General features: G+C 36.0%; 1 pseudogene; it reads left to right on the plus strand.

The window, feature by feature from the left end:
- Positions 1–2,316: 2,316 nt before the first annotated feature.
- Positions 2,317–9,084, plus strand: LOC107807286 (alpha-soluble NSF attachment protein-like; annotated as a pseudogene).
- Positions 9,085–15,193: the final 6,109 nt, after the last annotated feature.

Here is a 15,193-nt window from a genome sequence, read left to right on the forward strand (position 1 = left end):
AGGGCCGAGTTGGGATCGAATTTTGATAAAATTGGTATGGTTAGACTCGTGGTTGAATGGGCTTTCGGATTTTGTAACTTTTGTCGAGTTCTGAGATGTGGGCCCCACAGGCAATTTTTGAGCTAAAATTCGGATTTTTATGGAAAATTAGCATTTTCTTATGAAGTTAATTCCAATAAATTTTATTGACTGAAACAAATTATTTTTGACTAGATTCGAGGCATTCGGAGGCCGATTTGCGAGGCAAAGGCATAGCAGAGTAAAGAATTTCACGCTCTGAGGTAAGTAACAATTTTAAATCTGTTCCTGAGGGTATTAAACCCCGGATTTTGGTATCATGTGATTATTTTGGAGATGACACACATGCTAGGTGACGGGCGTGTGGGCATGCACCGAGGGGATTATGACTTGGTCCGTCCCGGAAAACTGTAAAGTTGAATAATTTGTTGTTAGTTATATGCTCTCTATGTGTTGATAAAATTTGACTGTAAATCATGTTAGAAATCATGCTTAGGCTATATGATACTACTGTTGGGACCCTCATAGGTCGTGTACTTGTTGAATTGCCTGCTAAATACTATATGTACTCAGTCTCAGTTTTTACTTGCACATTTTATCTCAGTCTCTGTTGTTATTATTGATACATCATATCATTGTTGTTTGGGCTGATTTCATGATTATTGAGAGCCCGAGAGACTGGAAAGATTTATGACTGAGTGAGGCCGAGGGCCTGATTGTGAGATATTGATACTATAACATGTGAGTTGTCCATGCAGCACGTGAGTTGGCCGTGCAGATCCTTATATTATACTATAGCACGTGAGTTGGCCGTGCAACACGTGAGTTGGCCGTGCAGATCCTTATATTATACTATAACACGTGAGTTGGCCGTGTGGATCCAGATATTTATATTATGGCACGTGAGTTGTCCGTGCAGCACATGAGTTGTCCGTCCAGATTATAGCGCTTGGACTGTAGGAGCCCCTCCGGAGTCTGTACACCCCCGGTGAGCGCGGGTACCCATTGGGAGAGTGATGAGGGTTGGGAGCCTAGGGAGTGATGAGGGTTGGGAGCCCAGTGAGTGATTGTTGTCCTAAGAGGTTGTACTTGATTTCCATTTGTTGTTGCACTTAGTTGCTATCTGTCATTGTTGTGAAATCTCTGAAAGTTTGTTGATATACGGATTACATAAACATGAACTGTATAAAAATTGATTTGACATTAATCTGCCAGATTTGATAGCATGTCTATTCTTTGCTGGAATTACTCGAAATGAACCATAACTGTGTAGCTCATTATTATCTTCAGTTCCTTATTTATTATTGTTACTTGCTGAGTTGGTTGTACGTATACTACACCTTGTACTTCGTGTGCAAATTCAGGTATTTTCGGACATAGCGGGTGTTTATCCTTTCGCGCGGTTGATTTTCAGGAGATTTTGAGGTAGCTGCCGTGTTTCGGAGACCTTGTCTCTCCTTCTCTATCTCTTTGTTCACTGTATTTGGTCTCAGACTATTATAGACTATATTTTCCAGACTCGTATTCATATTAGATGCTCATGTACTCAGTGACACCAGGTTTTGAGGAGTGTTTGTATTGTATTTAAATATTATATTTTCAACCTTAAAGAGAAGTTTTCGTTTATTGAGATTATCGGCTTGCCTAGTATCGAGATAGGCGCTATCACGACATGTTGGGATTTTGGGTCGTGACAATATACAACTGAAAAATCATTCTAATTAATTGGGTTGATAATGAGGCATGTTAGAATGGATTTTGTTGAGTTATATTAGGAGTGTATCACGCTAATTGATATTATTTCCGTTATTAGACAGTTGGACATACCTATTTTTAAGGTGATTGTCGTTACTGTATTCATGAATATATGACGCGAATACATACGCGTACAGCTGAACTGCCTGATTTTAGGCGTTGTTTGCAGCTGTTTTCATGAATACAGCAGCGCGAATACAACTAATATACTACCATAACAACTGAATAGTAGCTATAGGAAGTAATTATGTATATGATAGCTATATGAAGTTAATAACCATTAAATAATAGTGGTTTCTAAAAATTTCTCAATATAATTCACCCAAATTGTGTTTGGGAGAGGAGGGTAAAAATATACTCGTTTAGTTTAAATGTTCAAACGAGTTTTCGGGACTAGTTCAAGAGGGTTTTTATGTATTTTCCCTATATAAAAAAAAGATGGATGTTACTAGCATTTTAATTAGAACAAGCACACGTGTCTATGCATAACAAAAGTAAAGCCCCGTCAATACTTGAATAATCATTTTTCATTCCCAACTCTCATGCATTGTTCTTGTAGATTTATCTAATATCTTTTCCATCACAGTTTCTCGTCTTATAATTTTCACTTGATTCAACGATCATCGTCATCCCTTGTCCCACAATGGGGGATCACATTGCCAGAGGAGAGGAATTTGAGAAGCAAGCTGAGAAGAAGCTTAGCGGCTGGGGTCTCTTCGGCTCCAAATTTGAAGATGCTGCGGATTTTTTTGATAAAGCTGCCAATTGCCTCAAACTCGCCAAACCTTGTTAGTTTCTTATCTACACTCTATGTAAATTATCATTTTTAATATAAAAATCTTCCTCTTTATATATATATATATACACACACATTTCACTCTTTGAATTCTGTACTCTTGTGATCGACACGTGATTCTGTTTTGAAAAAGTCTAATTTTCTGTAAAATTTTGTGTGTAAAGTAGGTGGAAAGGTCATAATTCATCTAATGTTCTAATCATTGGAGCGTTGTTCATTTAAGGAGAGTTATTTACTCAGCCGCTTTTACCATGTTATGGACATGCTCTTATATTTGAATGGATCAACTCTTGCTTATGACTCATGTGTTGGGTGTGTGTGAACAAAGTCCCACATGGAAAGTAGAAAAAAAAGATTCTACTTATAAGGTGTTTAATACATTTGGTGTGCGGCTTTTCGGGAAAAACTGTGCGGGCTTGGCCCAAAGCGGACAATATCACACCATATTAAGAGTATCTTTGGACTGTTTTAGCCCAACATCACGTGCACAACAAGATTTTGATGTTTCTCCAATCGTCTCTGTGCTTTGTGTATGACATTGAAAATGCTTATGTTTCTTGAGACAAAAGATGGAAAATAATGTAAATTTGAGATAAAGAAAGTATTCTATTCCTGGTTGAATTGCTCATTTTATAAGATTGACATTCAGTTGTGATTGTGGAAAAATTACATTAGTCTCTAAACATGGTGAGGTCGAGGATTCTTTGAGTTCTTGAGGATCTAATGGGAAAAGGTTTACGGTTTTGTAAGTTAGATCGCCATGTCGTATATGCTGAGAAACTGCATATAATCTACGGATGCTTATCTTTCAGGGGATCAAGCTGGAGCGGTATATGTCAAATTGGCTAATTGTCATCTGAAGGTAGTGTTAGATTGTCCTGTTGTAATATGTCTCTATCTGATGCTTTTCTCTAGCTTTTCCTATACAATTTTGATTTCTTGAAATTAGTTTTACTCTATGTTCACAGTTGGATAGCAAACATGAGGCGGCTAATGCTTATGCTGATGCTGCTCATTGTTACAAGAAGACCAATACTAAAGGTTAGTAAGTTAAAGCATATCTCATCCTCTTTGGAGCAATACTTTTGCGTTGCAGAACATTTCATGTGCTTCAAACTAGTATTTGACATATTTTGATATAAGTCCGTTCCTGCCTTAGATAGAAGCATTTACAGAATTCCTTCAGCAGGAAAACGCTGAATGGTTAAGGGAGAAGCAACTCACTGGAGAAGTTTATCTTTGAGTGGTCATAGGTGGTGATAGTTGATTGCACCATGTATTTCCTCTACTTTCTTAAAGCATACTATAACAATTTAGTGAATTTCAGATAATGTCACTAGTTGAAATATATAGCTCAGCACCACGAACCTGAGTAGACCGCTTGGTAACTGTCTTGGTACACCATACATCAATAATTAGCTGATAATAAAACTCATATAGCATGTATATCTTCATTATAGTCTCATATCGTTGATCAGTTATGGGGTTATCTTCTATGAAATCATCACATTTTATTTGTTCATCCCTTCCTTTCTTGTCAGCTTCTCCTTTGGCTAAGAATTTCTTAACATGTATATTTTGCAGAGGCAACATATTGTCTAGAGCAGGCTGTAAACATGTTTCTGGAGATTGGAAGACTAAGCGTGTCTGCAAGATATTACAAGGTATAGCTTTATTACTGTGAAAAGCTGGATGTGCGTTCTGCTATTCTCAATGCTCGTACTGTGTGCTTAATCAAACTTTCAAGTGGCAAACAATGTTTTCAAGGCTCATTAGAGGCGGTTTAAGTTCTAAAGCTAGATGCACCACAGGATGGGTGCTTCATCTTGCTTAGGCGACCCTTCAATGCATGCACCAAGGCTATAAGGCATGCACGTGATCGCCCATGGACGAGAAACAATAAATACAACTAGCGAAGTGATATATTGTTGTTAAGAGGACGTTATAGAATTTATTTGTTTCAATTAATTTGAAATTGCATCTTTGCATCTAAATCAGAAATTCAAAATATTGATTTAACCTGATTTACATGATTTTCATTTCATATTAACGTGATTGTAGACCTTCGATCATTTATCTGTACAATTGTTTTTTCAGTTTCTTGTATTACATATATAATGTTTATTTTTCTTCCCCTCTCTTCAATAAATCCTGCACTTAACACTTTAAACTGCTTATATATTAAGAAAGTGTAGTGAATGGTCTTTATTGAGTAATTTTCGTGTTGAGGTAGTATATGGCCCTTCTTCCATCAAATGATTCTAGATACTCTTTTTCTGTATGCAGGAAATTGCTGAATTATATGAGCAAGAGAAAAATTTGGAGAAGGCTATCATTTACTATGAGAAAGCAGCTGATCTTTTCAAGAGAGAAGATGCAACATCAACTGCAAATTAGTGCAAACAAAAAATTGCAGAGTTCTCTGCTCAAATAGAGAGGTATGTATTGATGGTCTATGATAGTTTTTCTTAAAAGAAAGAATTTCAAATGGCTGTCATTGAAAAATTCAATGTTGAACGGGGAAAGATTGACACAGGTAAGACAAAGGGAAAATGGTTAAAATATGAACTTTAACTTACAAAAGAAAATTCCTTACAGAACACGTCTTAAATAATCCTGGAGATCTGAAATTGATGCTAAGCTTACCTGTTAATCTTACACATTCTCGGTGGAATCATTGTACTTGATCCAAGTCTCCCTGGAGATGCTGGCGCTGTTAATCTCATGTTCGGTAGGATGAAAAAAAGGAAAGTAGAAAAAGGGGTTACTATCAAAGAGTTAGGAAAACGGAACCAGTTCAGAATTAAGAAAAGACCTCTATTGATAAAAGGTTAAGAGAAGACCTCTATTGTAAATGCCATGTTAAAAGCGCTGAACCTTCACTTATGTGGATAAACTAATATTTTAACTAGTAATTGCTCAATGTCTAAGAAGAATTGCGTCTTCCCTGGAAAACTTGACTGTCTGACACAAAATTCACCCAGATTCCAGAGAGCAACCGAGATCTTTGAGGAGATAGCACGAGACTCAGTCAAGAACAACTTATTGAAATTTGGAGTTAGAGGGCTTCTTCTTAATGCTGGTATTTGCCAGCTTTGTAAAGGTGATGTTGTTGCAATTAACAATGCATTAGAGCGTTACCAGGTAGACACTCTCTTCCTCTTGTGCCTCCAAGATTTTAATCTAGAGACATGATTTCTAATAGAAGTAGTAAATCATTTGCAGGAACTTGATCCCACGTTTTCAGGTACACTTGAGTACATATTCTTAGAGGTATGTCATAGCTTGTCTAATTAGACCTTACCATTCTTTTCTGTCTAGCTTCCCCGCCCTTCTCTTTCAAACATGTATCCTTCCATGGTCGTGGGGAAAATGGTTATTTTTGTATCATTTCAAGTTGATAAAGTTTCAATTGGATCTGAAAATCTATACCTTTGGAAGTTGTATCTGAATTTTGAATATGGTGTCTAAATGAGAGGGAGAGAGAGATGATATTCAGATAGCGAACATATAATTTAGAGATGAATTACCTGATTAATCTGTATTAAAGTAAACTTAAGAAGCATACTTTAATTCATGGGCTGACATGTACCTGACCTTTGTAACTCGACTCACTTCTTTAGAAGCGGCGCATGACCTGTACACTTGTTTAATACTTAAAACAATAAATCTAGAAAAGTATAGAACTTTGTTTTATATGGAGTAGATATTACTGTCTTGTCCCAATATAAAGCTTTTGGGTATTTGTGATAAGTAGGAAGAGCATTGATGGTGTTGCCAAACAATCGAGAACATATATAATGAAGTGATTTGCGAGAAACTGAGAAAAAAAAAACAATTTCTGTTGGACTCACATTTCACATGGCACAAAATGGCAAATCATCTTATTTAGGTATCCTTGTGCAAGGTCCAAAGTGACTATATACTTTCACTCAAGTGTGTTGGTTCTTGATAAAAGAAACTAAGGGAAATAACATGGGAAGATGACCGGAAAATAAAAGGCATATACTATAATAGAAGTAAAAGGAACTCTAAAGAACTGAAGCTGAAAATTCTATATTATTTCACTGTATCTGGACTACAATTTATAAGAGAACTCCTAACTTAAAAGACCTAAAAATCAGCACAAAATTTGCTGAAAATAACAAATTTCTAGAGACTAGTTCACTCCTAAAGACTAGTTCAAAATTATTTCAAATTCAAATTAAATTACTGCAGTAAATAACTCTTAAGCTTAATAAGTAAAATATATAGAGAGCAGCTTCTAAAACATATTTCTAACACTCCTCCTTGCTTTTGAAGCTGCAAATTATGAATTTATGCCTTGTAAACCTTTAACTGGAATCGACTTTGTACGTAAATCTGCCAACTAATCTTTGGGCTTGCAGTAAATTGAGTTCACTTTTCTATTTTGCTGCATCTCATGATTGTCAATGAAATAAGTTGGCTCTTTTTTCGGCTTCATCTGCATCTTGCCTTGAGGTTTGTCAACTTTCTTCGAGATTTGCATTTTGCCTTGAGGCTTGTCAACTTTCTTCTAGATTTTGTTTTTCTGAAATGTTGACAACTTCTTCTTTGCCTCATTTTCACATATGTCCTCAGATGGAGGATTATGCACTTTATAGATTCTTTTGGCTCCATCTAACTCAGGTCCATTAAGAAGATGGCTCTTGATACCAATTGTTGGTTCTTGATAAAAGAAACTAAAGGAAATAACGGGGGAATGTGACAGGAAAATAAAAAGAATATACTGGAATAGGTGTAAAGGAACTCTAAAGAACTGAAGCTGAAAATTCTATATTATTTCACTGCATCTGGAATACAATTCATAAGAGAGCTACTAACTTAAAAGACCTAAAAATCAGCACAAAATCAGCTGAAAATAACAAATCCTAGAGACTAGTTCACTCCTAAAGACTAGTTCAAAATTATTTCAAATTCAAACTTAATTACTACAGTAAATAACTCTTAAGCTGAAACAGGTATTTCTGAACCACTACATATGTGATTTCAGACTGTGGTAACAAAGAACTAACTTTCGGGATTACCTTTTCAATGAAGGATTTGGCAGCTGCTATTGACGAGGAAAACATTAACAAGTTTACTGATGTGGTCAAGGAATATGATAGCATGATACGACTGGTAAATTCGAGACACTTTTTGTTTTGTATTCCAATCACAGACTACCTAGTAATGCTTGGATATCGTAATGAAACTCTTGGCTCCCATGACAGAAAAGTTTTCTTTGAAATGTTAGATCTTTTCCCTATAGCATTTTAGGTAAGAAGTTTGCTTGCATGTTCAGCTCTCCTTCGCTCCCTGTGCAAAGGAGAGCTTTTTGAGAACCAAGTCTTCTTTTATCGGAGCAAACCTGGGAGAAACCCATATAGACAGCTAATACATATGGTATACTATTCGAAAAGCTCAACAAACTCTTTGGAGCTTCCGTGTGAACTCCACCGAGAGCTGTGCAAATTCTTGCGGAAGTTACCTTCAGTTATGCATTGAGGAGCAATTTTCCATGCTAGGCATGCATGTCTATTTGGAGCTCCACCAGGTTGAGTTTCTTTCACTGATTGAGGCAGATCCTATTGACACCAAGAAATTTGAGTAATTCAATTTCAAAGCTTGTTAGCTAGCATTCACTGCAAAAGCAAGTGACTTCTTCAATTGTTCACAAGCAAAGGACCATCTGGCATCTGGATTCTTGGCCTGGCGCCAAAGGTTGAAGCTGTCTGGGCATCTTGAAAATGCTTAACTTTTAGAAAGTAGAACCACATGGGGGCAAGTATAGTACTTTAAATGTGGGATACTCTATTGGATCCTAATTTTTTGGCTTGGTTGGAAGAGGCTAGAGAAAAATATAAATGGAGTGTTTGTTTGGTAGCACTTTCCGTGACCCCTTTTCTGTCTTTGATTATTGAGTTGTAGCAACTTTCTGACACCAGTGGAGAAGAACTCCTCTTTGGTTATATCACTAGTGTCGATGAATATGAATTATTGATATTTGCTTGCTAGTTGGGGACAGAAAAAGCATGTTTGCTTTTTCAGAGCTATGACCTAGTGAGATTGCAATGCAGGTTTATTTAGGTAGATGGGATGGGAAACTCGGAGATGTGCATTTAAACTTGAGCCTTGTCTGAATCTATTAGCACTGGGAATGTTTTCTTGATCTGCATAAAAGAGAAATAATCCTTCTCTTATTTCAGGAATATTGACAATGTAGTATTGCCAGAAGTTATCTACTCGTAGATCAGAAACATGATAAGTGAGGATTCATAGAGTCGGCCTCAACTTGTTTGAGGTTGAGGTGCAGTGGTTATTGTTGTTGTTTATCTTAGTATGCTGTCTTTTTCATTGTTCATCTTTGCAGTCTACTTATCTTTCTCGTGACATTTATTTCGGGCCAGGATGGTTGGAAGATAACACTTCTGAAAGTGAAGGAAGTTGTGAAGGCTAAGGAGTTAGAGGAAGATATCTCAACTTTTTCTTTTCTCATAGTACTATATTTGTGAACTACATTGTTTTTTATTATATGATCATATTTCTAGTTAGCTTCTTATCATTCTTGCTTTGTGCTAATTGAGTTTGACTAGCTACTAGATTTTAGCCCGATGGTCATGGCTTTGTTTATTGCATAAGAAGAAATAATCGCCATAAAAAAACTTTATAAGTGTTAGTATCCACACAATGTGCTGATGATATTGTGATCATGCTAAACTCTATAAAATAAGAAAAACAAATCATATGAATAATTATCGGCAGAAACTCCAATATTTTTCTATATACACTACCAGAAAATCGCTATTTTTCGACTATAAATTCCGGCTAGTAGTCCGAATTTTTTGACTACAGTAGTTGAAAAATTGTAATTAATATTTTTATTTTCTTTATTTATAGCCGACTACAACAAAATTCCCGAATTAATTTTGCCGACCACTATAGTCGGAAAAAAGTCAGCAAAAAAGTTTGGTCAATTTTTCGACTACAGTAGTGCCGTAACTATTAAAAAATTAATTTTTAATGTAACCAGACTATAGTAGTCGGACAGTTCACAAATTTCGTGGTCAGAATTTTAAGTAAAAATCGAATAAAGCTGCCGAATATTGTAATAGAAAAATAAGTCAACAAAATTTTTGACCAAAATAATAAGAAAACAAGAATTTTGTGTGTATAGACTGTTTTGACGTGTTCTTGAGCTATGTTTCGGCTGAACATTGATGGAATAATTAACTATGGCTACTTAGACCTAAGGTTTAGGCCTACGATGTGATAGGGGGTGCCAGTATAAAAATTAATAACTTCATCAAAATCTCCAGATGTTTCTACACAAACTTCAAATTCAGGAGGCTAGCCACTCAATCCATATATTTTGATAGCCTCCCACTTTAATTTTTCAGACATCAATTTAAGAAACACTTTAGTTGTATATATATGAGACTATAACATAGCAAACATTGAAACTAGAGAATCACTCAAGTCTAGGAAGAAGCTAAAAATTAGAAGCATGCCTCTAGAATTTTGACCCTTCCTTTCATAGGCGAAATTCAGTAGAATTAGACAAACAATTTCACTAAAGCTGATAATCTCATTTTCCTTAAAGGTACTTTATTGAAGTTACTTTAAAGAATAATTTACTGAAGCAGATTTTGATTACTTTGAAGGTATTACAATTATTCAAACTAAGAACCTTTAGAAGAATATCTCAATTTATATTTTTCTTCTCTTTATGTAGATGGAATTTGAACATAGTAGATGGATGTATAATAGGACTCATCCTAATCGTGCGAGATTGAGAGAGGAATTTATAGGAGTTACGGAATTTATTGCTAAGGCGAAATCGCTAAATGATTTTCTTATATAATTAGGTGTCCTTGTGTTAAACGCAAGTGTGTCAAGTTATTAAGACCAGATGTTGTTGAACTTCATCTTTACAAGAATGAGTTTATGAAAAATTATTATGTGTGAACTATTCATGGAGGAGAGAATAATGATTTTCATAATTCTTTTGGTGGTGAGGGTAGTCTCAGGAGAGAATAATTTTGAAAATTCTTGATTCAATGAAATGATGAGAGATGCTTTTGAGATATTCCCAGGGGCTCAATACGATTCAAATGATGAGGCTAAGCGCTTTTATGAACAACTAGAGGAAGCTAGTCATCCATTATATAAAGGCTTAATGCATTCCAAGTTGTCTGTTGCAGTTAGACTACTAACTATCAAATGAGATAGTTCTATTTCTCAAGCGGGTATGGATTCTATCATTGAGCTTATGAATGAACTAAATTCGAATAAAATTGACTTACCCAAAAATTTCTATACAGCAAAGAAACTGGTGTCCAAGTTAGGACTTTCATTAGAGAGGATTGACTGTTGTGAGACAGGATGCATGTTATTTTATAAGGATGATGCAACGTTAGAAAATTATAAATTTCGTAACTAGCCTCATTATAAGGAAGTTACAAATGCGAATAAGAAGAAGGTTCTGGTGAAGGCGATGCATTACTTACCCCTTATACCAAGGTTAAAGAGTTTGTATGCATCAATGAGCTCCGCTCCTCATATGAGATGTGTCACGACCCAAAATCCCACCACAGGCATCGTGATGGAACCTAGTCTCTAAGACTAGGTAAGCCGTTTTCAATTGCATTTTGAAGCCATTTTTTAAAAAACTAAGTAATAAAAACTAACAGCGGAATAAATATGAATATACAACCTTCCAAGGCTGGTAGTACTGAGTCACGAACTCTAACTGAATATACGGAATGATCACGAGGACCGGATATACAATACTGTTTGATTACAAATTAACAGTACAATGAAATGAAAAGACTCCAACGGACTGAGACGACCAAGCAGCTCTACCTTGAATCCTTACGATCCCGCTTTAACTCTGTTCAAGTCCGATATCTCCAATGCCTGGCTCTGCACAAAAATATACAGAAGTGTAGTATGAGTACACCACGGTCGGTACCTAGTAAGTATCAAGACTAATCTCAATGGAGTAGAGACGAGGTACCGTCAAGACACTCACTAGTCTAATAACCTGTGCAATATAATATACAAAATACTAGGAAATAGATAACAATAAGGGCAGGATAAAACAACCAGTGGTATGCGCAGCAAGACAACAAGAATACCATAAATATCACTCAACAATTAATAAATACATGTACTCCCAATTAATTCAAGTTTTTCAAATAAATATCCTTCACATATAATTTTTCCAAATAACTCTCTTTCAAATGTAGTTTTCTTAAATAATTATTTTTCAAATATAATTCTTTCATAATAAAAATCCTCCAAAATAAATATTTTGAATATAATTCTTCCAATTAAAAAGTCACCATGTGACATCTCATTTCATAATCATAAAAATACGGGTCTCAACCCATTTTCATATTTTTCGTAAATACGGGTCTCAACCCACTTTCCTATTTGCACGGCACCTCGTGTCCATAATTAAATTATCATATTTCCCCGGCACCTCGTGCCCTCATTTCATATCACAACTGCAAGGACAATTCACGCGCCAAATATCCTCATTATTTACTTACGGCACCTCGTGCCCACATTTTATTTTTATAATCCACCTGACAATGGCCACAGGCTCTCAATTTCAACATAAATCAGATTGTTATCAATTTACCAACAACAAGACAAACTGCACAAGGTATAAAAATAAACACAAGAAAATTACAACATCACATGAAAATTATCAACACCACAAACTCACATCATCACATATTGTTCCTGACAATAGCCACCTTTATCGCTCCTATTGCCACCCTTATCACTCCTATAGCCACCCTTATTGCTCCGCCCAGAAAATATCAATAGCCACCCTTATCGCTCCGCCCAGATAATATTTCAACAAACACAACGACAGTGAAATGCCACCCTTATACCCACATAATATCAACAGTGAAATACCACCCTTATATCCTCAAAATAACAACGGTGAAATGCCACCCTTATATCCTCAAAATAATAACTCACACAACAAAATAATTTATACGGAAATTTATCACGACAACATAAAAAAATTAATTCATAACACAATTTGCCCAATGGCCACAACCAAATTTCAAAGATAAAACCAAATCAATAAATTTCACAACAAATAGCCGAATGCTCCACACAACGTGTATAACACCACAAAAACAATCAACATAGATAGAAATTATTTAGCATAAATCAAAGCCTTTATTAATCTAAATTTAGATAATTATATTAACGCTTCTTCTTAAACTTGCTTAATTAATTATTTGCATAGGAAAAATTCAAAATGAAATTAAATTCCCAGAATTATCAAACCAACAAACTCACGGAATTACATAAATATTCAAATAACAATCACATCAAATTGTTATATAAAAACAAGTTCAACCAATAAGGATTTAGGCATGGCAAATAGATGATTAAATAAATGCCAACAATTATCCAATTTACTACACAATATGCCTAAGACTTAAAGCCAATATATTTTGCACATACAAGCCCGAGTACGCACTCGTCACCTTGCGTACACGGCTTTTCACATTTCACAAATGGCACATAAGACTCGATGCCTAAGGGGTAATTCCCCCACTCGAGGTTAGGCAAGACACTTACCTTTTTGAAGTTAGGACGATATTCCAAAATAGCCTTCTTGCTTGAATTGACCACCGGACAGCTCAAATCTATCCAAATTGCTTGTACAACTTCATTAAAATTCATCAGAAACAATTTCGGATAATAATACGTCGACTTAAAAATTTTATTCCAAAAAGTCAACAAAAGTCAACGCGGGATCAGCCTCTCGGAACCCGACATAATTTTCATGAAATTCGAACACCCATTCCGAACGAGTTCAACCATACCAATTTTATCGATTTCCAATAACAAATCGACTTCCAAATCTTAAATTTAAACCAAGAGAGTTTTCTAAATTTTTTAACCCAATTCACTAATTTAGTGATAAAAACAACAATAAATTCATGTAATTTAACCAAAATCAAGTTAGGAATTCTTACCCCAATGTTTTCCTTGCAAAAACTCTCGAAAAATCGCCTCACCCGAGCTTCCTTGGTCAAAAAATGGAAGAATGACAATAATTTGGACTTTATTCTACTGCCCAGGGGTTTGTTCTTCGCGTTCGCGATGAACAAATTCTTCAAAAGTCATTTTCAAACTCTTCTCAAAAAGACTCTAGTATAATGGTCATAACGTTTTGTACAAAACTCCAAATACTGAATGGTTTGACTTTATGAAAACTAGACGCTAAGGGCTATAACTTGTATTTGTTGCTCATTTCCCAATTCCTTATAGATTACGAGATATAAGCTGCCAAAGTCAGCCCTGTGCAATAGAGATTTCCAAACTCTTCCCGGACAGCCTATAGTGTATCCACCATAACTTTTTGTACACAACTCCAAATGATAAATGGTTTACCTTTCTGAAAACTACACATAAAGGGCTACAATTTTTATTTTCTGATCCTCCAAATTCCTTATAAATTGCGAGATATGAGCCTCTAAAGTCAAATGACGAACATCAAAATTTCCTTCTTCGCGAACGCGAGAACCTCTTCGCGAACGCGAAGAACAAAGTCCCGACAGCAAAATCCTTCTTTGCGTACGCGAGAGGCTCCTCGCGAACGCGAAGAACAACACCAGAACCAGCAACCAGCCGCATCAAAACACCCAAACTTGGTCCGGAACCACCCCGAGGCCCCCGGGACCCCGTCCAATCGTACCAACCAGTCCCAATACATAACACGAACCTGCTCGAGGCCTCAAATCACATCAAACAATATCAAATCCATGAATCATACCCCAATTCAAGCCTAATGAACTTTGAAATTTCAAATTCTATATCTTGTGCCGAAACACATCAAATCAATCTGGAATGACTTCAAATTTTGCACACTAGTCATAATTGACATAACGAAGCTATTCCAATTTCCAGAATCGGATTCCGGCCCTGATATAAAAAAGTCAACCCCCGCTCAAACTTCCCAATAATTCATCTTTCGCAATTTCAAGCCAAATTCCTCTACAGACCTCCAAATAAATTTTTGGACACGCTCCTAAGTCCATAATCACCATACAGAGCTATTGACATCATCAAAATTCCATTCCGGAGTCGTCTTCACACAGTTCTGACTACGGTAAAAATCCTAAGAGTTAAGCTTCCATTTTAGGGAGAAAGTGTCCCAAATCACTCCAAATCATCTGGTAACTAAATTCAACCACGCACGCAAGTCAATACACATAATAAGAAGTTGCTCAGGGACTTATGCCACCAGACGGGGCTTAAATTCTTAAAACGACAAGTCGGGTCGTTATAAGATGACACTATGAACATAGAAGGCCAACCGGTGTTCTATGTCACCCGTCAGATGGAGAAGCATGGAAGTGTCACGACCCAAATTTTTCACCTTAGGATGTTGTGATGGCACCTAGTCTCTAAGACTAGGTAAGCCTAACATACATTGAGAAACATCAAAAATAATAACAAAACTTCAAATTAAACCATTTAAACTACCATAATAGAACTCAATAGTACAACTGTCAACATCTCCTCAAAACCTGGTGGAACAGAGTCATAAGCTCTACAAGAATGTACTGAAAAATCTCGGAA

Source organism: Nicotiana tabacum, chromosome 13 (genome assembly GCF_000715075.1).
Source record: "Nicotiana tabacum cultivar K326 chromosome 13, ASM71507v2, whole genome shotgun sequence".
Taxonomy (NCBI): domain Eukaryota; kingdom Viridiplantae; phylum Streptophyta; class Magnoliopsida; order Solanales; family Solanaceae; genus Nicotiana; species Nicotiana tabacum.